We start from the raw sequence: 7932 nt of genomic DNA on the forward strand, positions 1-7932 counted from the left end.
TCCCTTCACCTCCCGCCCGTGCGGGCTAGGGCTTTTGGGTGAGCAGGGACCCCCTAGAAGTGAAGGTGATATGCCGAGCTGGACGGAGAAGCAACCAGCCCCTTGTCTCCACATCGCGCTGCAAAGGCCTTTCTGTTCAGCTTCTCCCAAAGTCTGTTTCTCCTTGAGTTTCATTAGCTGTTTATTCCTCCTTCCTGCCACTGAGGAGGATGTTAGCTAGAACCGGACAAGAGCATCGTATCTTATTGGACCTCTTCCCCACTCGGGTTAATGTGTTGCCTTCTGCTTGGAGTATGCCGAATGTGTTTCTGAGTGTGCCGGTGGTGCCCCTTGATGGGCACACTGCATAACTTCAGCAAGTCCAGGGAATTAGCTTGGGCTTCTGGCTCTTGCGCTAAGCTTCAGACCATATCTTGACAGACTGGGAACGGACAGCTAGAGCTGCTTTGCAGAGTAGGGTTTTGTTACAGAACCTATCAAATCTTTACTACAATCTTAGCACGTCATAGTCTGCTCACTTCCTGGTGATATTAGATTGAGCCAGGATTGTTCCAGAGTGGGATTAGACACAGCAGCAAAGCCACATAGTCCTGTCTATGCCATACCGCACCGCAGTGCTCCTGCTGCCATCCAGGTCCTCACTTGGTCACTAGCAATGCAGACCCAGTGGGTGAGGGTGGAGGCATTAGATTATGTTTCTAATGCATATGACAGCCAGCCACGTGGGATAAGCCCATTGTGGTCATTACTGAGCATGTGCCTATCCTCAAACATGGGAGTTATCCCTGCTGAGTTTCACTGAAGTCAAAAGAGCTACAGAAAGCATCTTTCTGAATCAGGGCGCACTGTGGAGTGTTTCTAAAAAAGACCCTTTTGTGCAATTGCTAGTATCTCTCAGCAGAGTTAGATCATAGTCCATTTTGTAGTGTAGACAGGACCTCACCCCTATACCAAGCCAAATTCATGAAGGAGTGGGATTAATAATGCTGTACATCTGTATGCAACATACTATTTATTACTCTTGGGTCATCTTCAGCTTCATGCAATATATCGAGGTTTCCTTCATAAAGTAAAAATTGTGCTTTCCTGTCTCATGTCCCCGCCCCAGGACAGTGGGAGATGTCCTGGGCTTTATCAACAGCCCCTAAGAGTGAACAATGAGTTTAACTACAAATTGTTTCAAGAAATGTACGTGAGTAATAAAGCTTTTTGGTCTGCCTCCACTGGCTGCTGCTAGAGAGTAACGCTTCTGTGATCTATTATTATTCATATTTTGTTTTATGTGAAACACATTTAGAATGTAAATACTAAATACGCTTAACAGATGCAAAAGGCAGAAATAAAATTTCGACAATACGTGCATCCTGTTTTTCACTCCCAAATCCTCTAGCACCACAAGGGATGAGAATTATTCAGACAGGAGAAACAAAGGCAGAGGTGAAATAATCTGGCACAATACTATCGGAGTCAAGAGTCAAAGTCAGGGCTCCTGACATCACACACAGACCATGGCATCGCAGATACATCTAAAACTTAAAACCTTTTAACTGGAAAGATGAGTGCCCTGATATGGAGAACAAGTCTGTCATTTTTGCTTCTAAATTGTAGCTTGCCTTTCTCACGAGGGGCTGGATTTCATCCCTGCATCAGAACATCCCTAAGTGAGTAACTAGAGGAGATGCTGGATGGAGGGATGGAAGGAGCCAATTTTCAAAGGGTTTAGAGTTTCAGCAGCAGGGTCAAGGCTTCTCTTACTATTCTGGCTCTGGCCATGGTGTAGAAAAATGAGTTTCCCCTATGTGCAGAGACATTCCTATTTTCTTTTCTGGATTATGTTAGTGGATTGCAGGTAGCACTTATGGAGGCAGTAAAGAGGAAACTGGTGCTTGGCCCTTACCTAGAGATCCACGAGCTTGGCTCACAGGGAGTCCTCCTGACTCTGGATGAATATCTTTCCTTTCATTGGCTGCTCTCCCGATTCTCTGTGCACTGCTTGTCCAGCCCACACCTCCCTCTGAAGGAGTTTTCTAAGCCTCTGACAAGATCTTTCCATGTACAGGGACAGAAATCTCTTGAAGGGGTGCAGAACAGTGGTAGTGCAGATGTCCCCCTTTAAAAAATAAGACCTTTCTTGCATGTTTGAGACATACAGTGATTATATCCAATGTGTTTCTGGTTCAGAGGGGCTCACATTCCTGCACAGATGCAAGAGTAAATTATACTGCATCTTTCATAGTATTTTCTAACTAATGCTGGAATCCGCACCAGTGTGACAGTGAGTTACTCTTTACCAGTAAGATGATGCCTTTTGAGCTGACAAGGCCGCATTACAGCTATCAGGGTGCTCCAGTATTGCTACAACAGGACTATGGATGTGTAGGGAGCAGGCAGGCCTCAAAGGGAAATTGACTCCTCCACTGATCAGACTAACAGATGGGGTTCAGCAAATTATCTGGGCGATGCATGCAATTCAGCTGTTTGGCCTGATGAGTTTAATCAAGCTGGTGGCAGCTCAGGTCAGTGGCTTGGAGCCACCTGGGTACTAATGGCCTGGTACCAATGCAAAGGGTCTGTTCAGCATTTCCCATGAGGCCTGCTTGTTGTCAAATGGCCAGGAGGCTTGAGAGAGTGCTGCTCCCACTTCTTGTTGCCAACTGGTTGGCTGAGTCCTCGCAGCCCCTTCTGATCCAGAATCACTGACGTCAGCAATACGGCAACCTCCGCACCTGGCCCCCTGGCTTTGCTACTGTCTTGACATGTTCCTGTCCTAACAAGTTACTGAGTTGCCAGTGTTATCCTGGGCCTCCCACCCAACTCTCTCCTGTGAGTTGCTGAAGGAGTTGGGGTTGTTCATGAGTTCAAGTACTGCAGCAACCTGGTGTTCGTCTCTGACAAGAGAAATCAGATGAGATTTATCTCCCATTTCCTCTTCTCCAAGCTCCAAGAGACCATCTGGCTACTGAGGTGCAACGATGTGCATATTAATCTGAGCTTGAAGAAGACACAGCCATCTAGATTCACTGCTGGATTCTTCCTGGGCTCTGCACACAAGCTCTGAGTACAGAGGAGCCATGAATCATAACCACAGCCTCCTTTGTTTAACTGATCTATCTTCCTCTGTACAAGCCTAATGGACTTCTCACTCGGGATCATTGTTACCATCTTGTCTTTCTCGTTCTGCTGAATCAGAGGGGGGGCCTGCCTAGATCCCACATAGATGGGAGAGGGGCCCTAGTATGGCAAAGGCCATGGGAAAGGGGTCTGAGTTTGGAGAAAACCAAGAGCCACTGCAGTGTAATATCCACAGTCACTAAACTGTTCAGCTGAGGGCAATATTTTTGTGCTGTGCCTGGCATCGTCAGTACTGTCATGTAGTGCACTGTACATGTATTATATGTGCAAGCTCCATGGGGCAAGGACCATGCCTTGTAATTGCCTGTGAACTGCCATGCAACACCTATGGTGGTATACAAATAAAAAGGACTTCTGTAGGGTAAGGCATGCTTGGGTGTCTCCATTTCCACTCTGTCGTATTCACTTTAGGGGGCTTAAATTAACCAGGGCTCTTTGCAGACAATTTGATGCCATTCACCTCCAATGAAAAAGATTCAAAGATATTGAGGCAGAAGTGGTAAAAAAGGGGGAGCAGTTTGCTGCACTGTCACCCATCAGCATGACTCAGTTACCATGCAACCCTGCAAAGAGAGTGAGTTGTCTGTCCCTCTCTATTTAGGGAGGCAGCTGGGGAGGGGGGGTATAAGCATCTAGGAAAACCTGGGTTTGAGCCTGTTGCAGGAAGGCACATGCAAAATAAATGGTGTTGGCTCAGCATGGTCCTTAGCAGGATGGAAAGCATGTGCACACATGCTGGACTGGAGGGTTTCCCTCCTGCCAGATCATGACAGACTTCTCCTGCTCTCCTTCCTCAGCCATTGTATGAACTCTTCCGGATAATCCCCATTTGGCTAAAACTTGAGCATGATTCACAGGATTCCAGCCTCTGACTGGATATTTTCCAGGGACGTTTCATCTTTTACCATGTCACATACTGCATCAATGACAACAATGTAGCAGTTACTCTGCTCTGCTGTGAGTCCCAAATTCCAGCCTCATCACATGGGTCTTTGTAATGACTATTGGCCTGGCCTCTACTGTGTCAACAGGTCCTTAACATCAGACAGTATGTGAAGGCAGGCTGTTTCATCCCGTAATGCCATGTGCTTCATTTGGCTGCATAGTCAGGACTGATCGAGGAAAAGCCTCACCCCCCACAGTGAGTACACTTTTCAAATGCCAGTCTCCACCTCCCACCCCTTTCCTCCCTTTGCAGGTCTGAGTGAAGGTCTGCTTAGATGGGGCTTAGTAGGAATATGCATAGACAGCTAAAAGCTGTTGAAGGTGACAGACTGGTGTGGCTGCTTCAGAGGATGATGCCTTGAGGGAGGGTGCTCTCAACCCTCTCTGTAATGTGGATACTGAAGAAGAGAAGGTAGAAGCAGAGAGGATACAGGGCAGGAACCTGTTCTCACGAAGTGGGAGTGGATGCCTCTTCCCTCCTCTGGAGGGCCACGTCACTGAAGATGGTGTCAGTCCAAGCAGAATCGGCCCATTACATTTCAGGCAGAAGTTATGTGATACAATTGGTGGTGACAGAAAAGTAGAAGCAGGGAAATGATGGCTAATTCATCAAATTAAAATTGATCATCCTGTCTGGAGTCAGAAGCCTTTTCCAGGTCTTGTTGCCTGATAGTGTGACTTTCACAGCTTTCCTCTCTGCTGCTGGTTTCAAACTCTGCATTGGGCTCTGTGCCCCAGGTGGCAATCTGTTTCCTGGGCAGATGTGGGGTGAGCAGCTCAGGACCTCAGGACAGATGTGCTTCTGTCCTATGTGCTTCTCTGCATTACCCTATTTCTTGTTCTCTCAGCAGTACCCCATGGATTGATCTTTCCAAGATCGTTCTCCAGTGTGTGAAGATGGGAATGATGCCTCAGGTAAGCTGGATCTCTGCACAGCTACACCAACAGCACTGCTTTGGAGCTGGCTGGTGCCTCAAAGGAGGGGGTGGCTTTCCCCACAGTGCACAAACCACTGTTTAGCTTGTGGCTTGCTGCATGGGAAAGGTTTTTTTTGCCCCCCCCCCCCCGTTTTTTTGCACCGGTTCTGGAAGCACTGCAATACCAGGTCAATGCATGGAGTGGATGGAGCAAGCTCCAGTTCCACCACCCAACACCAAAGAGAATCTGCTCAATATAGACCTCCGATGGAGGACATATCAGAGACAATCACCTGCCCTGGGAAAACCACCTGGGTGATCATGATGTCACCCCTGCCAGGTAAGTATGGGAAAGGTAAGCTGCAAACTCAGGTGGGCCACAACTGCCCTGTGTTGTCTAATCAGCTCCTTCTCTAGTGCCAGGAGCGGAGTGCGCCCAAACACTGCACAGCTCCACTGACAAATGCTGCCTGCAAGATAAGCCGGCAAAGGAAAACACATTCATCTTCAAGTCTTTTGGCTTGCAATGGAGTTTCATCTTCCGGCACTTTCCTGGCACAAGCTCAGCACACACCACAATTCCCCTTGGGAGCCAGACGCCTGGGAGCCAGTTCTTATTTCTGGCAAGATGCTTTAGCCTGGACTTGTGCTGAGAGAGAAGTTTGTAAGAGGTGGTCTTTAGTACACGCTGGTCTCACTTCTATCAGAAGAGTCCTTCAGCTGGGCTGAACCCCTGTGTCAACAAGGCACGCACAGGCATCTGGGGAAACCATTGTATTTTACACCTGGGAAGCCTATTACATGAAATCCGTGGTCAGTGGCCCCACTGTTACCTTGTGGCCCTGCAGTCTCCCCAACCGGACATCACCAGCACAGTCATTGCTGAGATGCTTTCAAAGCGCAGTTTGGACAAGACCTAAAGACCTGATCTGCGAGAGGGAACCGAAGAGGAAAAGTAGGGAGTGTATGACAAGGTGCACGCTTCAGAGCCTCAGCTCCAGCCTACGGCTCAAGCCTCCAGTAAGAAGACTGCTAGTGCAGTCTTGTAGCACTTTCAACCTGCCAGTTTTCCACAAAAGAAACCTGTGTTGGTGAAACGCCCCCACCCTGCCCTGCCCTGCCCCCTCCCCGCTCTCCGATCCCCTCCGAAGGCAGAGCTTAGAAAGGAATGTCTCCTGGGATAGGATTCCTTCTTGCCTCCGGGGAGCTACCTTAATAAAATCCAGGTCAGGGTGAAAGGGGAGGGGGCGTAGCAGGCTCTGGTAGGCTGTCTTTATGAACACCAGTCACGGTCTGCTAGAAAAGTCCCTGGCTCTCCTCTCACCATACCTCATGTCCCAAAGGTGAGGTAGGGGATTTAGCAGGGCAGGGGACTGGGGCGGTCTTCCTTTGGATTGATAATCTGCACTGCAGCTCATCCTTCCTCTGGAATCTCCTCCAAATCCTCCTCGGCAAAGTTGGCACGGTTCTCCCTGCAGCCGTGTGGTTGCCTAAGCTCCTTTCCCTTCTGCAGTGCAAGGTCTTCCTCACTTCCCCCCAGGACCTGTTGGTCTTTCATCACTGGAAGGTATAAAGGCCTTGTGATGTACAGGCCAGCCCTGAAATTCAAGGTCATTAGGAGAAACTTCTGAAGTGCCCTGGCCTAGCGCCAGGCATCCAAGCCCTGTTCTCATGGGGAAGTTACTACACTGATTGATGCCAGGTGGGTAGAAACAGGCAAACTCACCAAAGCTTCTTATGTCATTTCAGGGGTGGGTTGTGTTTTGGTTTAAATGAAGCCACATGAAAGCAGCAGAAACATGAGCCAGTGGGACAAGCAGAAACAGCAGGGAGGGGAGATAAGACGAGGGACTAATTCAGAAAAACAGGGAGATAATGCACATAGGTTGTGGGGAACTGAGAGCAACCCAGGCAAGGAGAGTGAGGAAGCATAGGGGGCATTACACTTTTATGGCTCCCATGCTGTCCTCTGTATGCCCATCATGCTGATTTAATTAGCTAGCACAACAGTTCTGCAATGTTGTGCAATGTGCAACTCAAACCTTCCACAAAAATCTTAATGGGAAGAAATAAGCGTTGCAACATCTCCACCAGCATAACCACCTCAGGACCAAGGTCACCAAAAATGAGATGTCACAGCAATAAATTCACCACCCAAGGGATCCAGGGGCTCCCTGACCACCTAGTCTACTTCTCAGCCTGTTGGTAAGCTGAACCCCACAGGATAAGCCAACAGTGTGCCCTAGTTGCAAAGAAGGCTAACAGCATGCTGGGCTGCAACACTGTAGGAGTGTTGTCAGCAGATCAAGGGAAGTGATTATTTCCCTCTATTGGGCACTGGTGAGACCACATCTGGAGTACTGTGTCCAGTTTGCCCCCCCGCCCCCTCCCCCAACACACACACACACACACACATACACTACAGAAAGGATATGGACAAATTAGAGGGAGTCCAGTGGAGGGGAACAAAAATGTTTCGAGGGCTAGGGCACATAACTTAAGAGAGGCTGAAGGAACTGGTCTTATTGAGTCTGGAGAAGAGAAGGATGAGGGGGAATTTAATAACAGCCTTCCACTACCTGAAGGGTGGTTACAAAGAGGATGGACCTGGATTGTTTTCAGAAGTGACAGATGACAGAACAAGGAGCAATGGTCTCAAGTTGCAGCAAGGGAAGTTTAGCTTAGCTATTAGGAAGATTTTTCTCACTAGGAGGGTAGTAAAACACTGGAACAGGCTAGACAGAGAGGTTTTGAAGATTCAGGTAAACAAAGCCTTAACTGGGATGATTTAATTGGGGCTGGTCCTGCTTTGAGCAAAGGGTTGGACTAGATGACCTCCTGAGGTCCCTAATTTTCTCTGATTCTATGATATAAGAGTCCTGGGGAATCTCTTCATATGTGCACATATACAGAAGAGGGAAACTGAGGCAGGCCAAAG

The 7932-nt window shown here is 48.3% G+C and overlaps 1 pseudogene; it reads right to left on the reverse strand.

Moving 5' to 3' along the window:
- Positions 1-5145: 5145 nt before the first annotated feature.
- On the reverse strand, positions 5146-5316 carry LOC149857676 (U2 spliceosomal RNA; annotated as a pseudogene).
- Between the last annotated feature and the right edge of the window lie 2616 nt (positions 5317-7932).

The sequence above is a fragment of the Crocodylus siamensis genome, chromosome 9, assembly GCF_052110815.1.
Source record: "Crocodylus siamensis isolate JL-2025a chromosome 9, ASM5211081v1, whole genome shotgun sequence".
NCBI lineage: Eukaryota > Metazoa > Chordata > Crocodylia > Crocodylidae > Crocodylus > Crocodylus siamensis.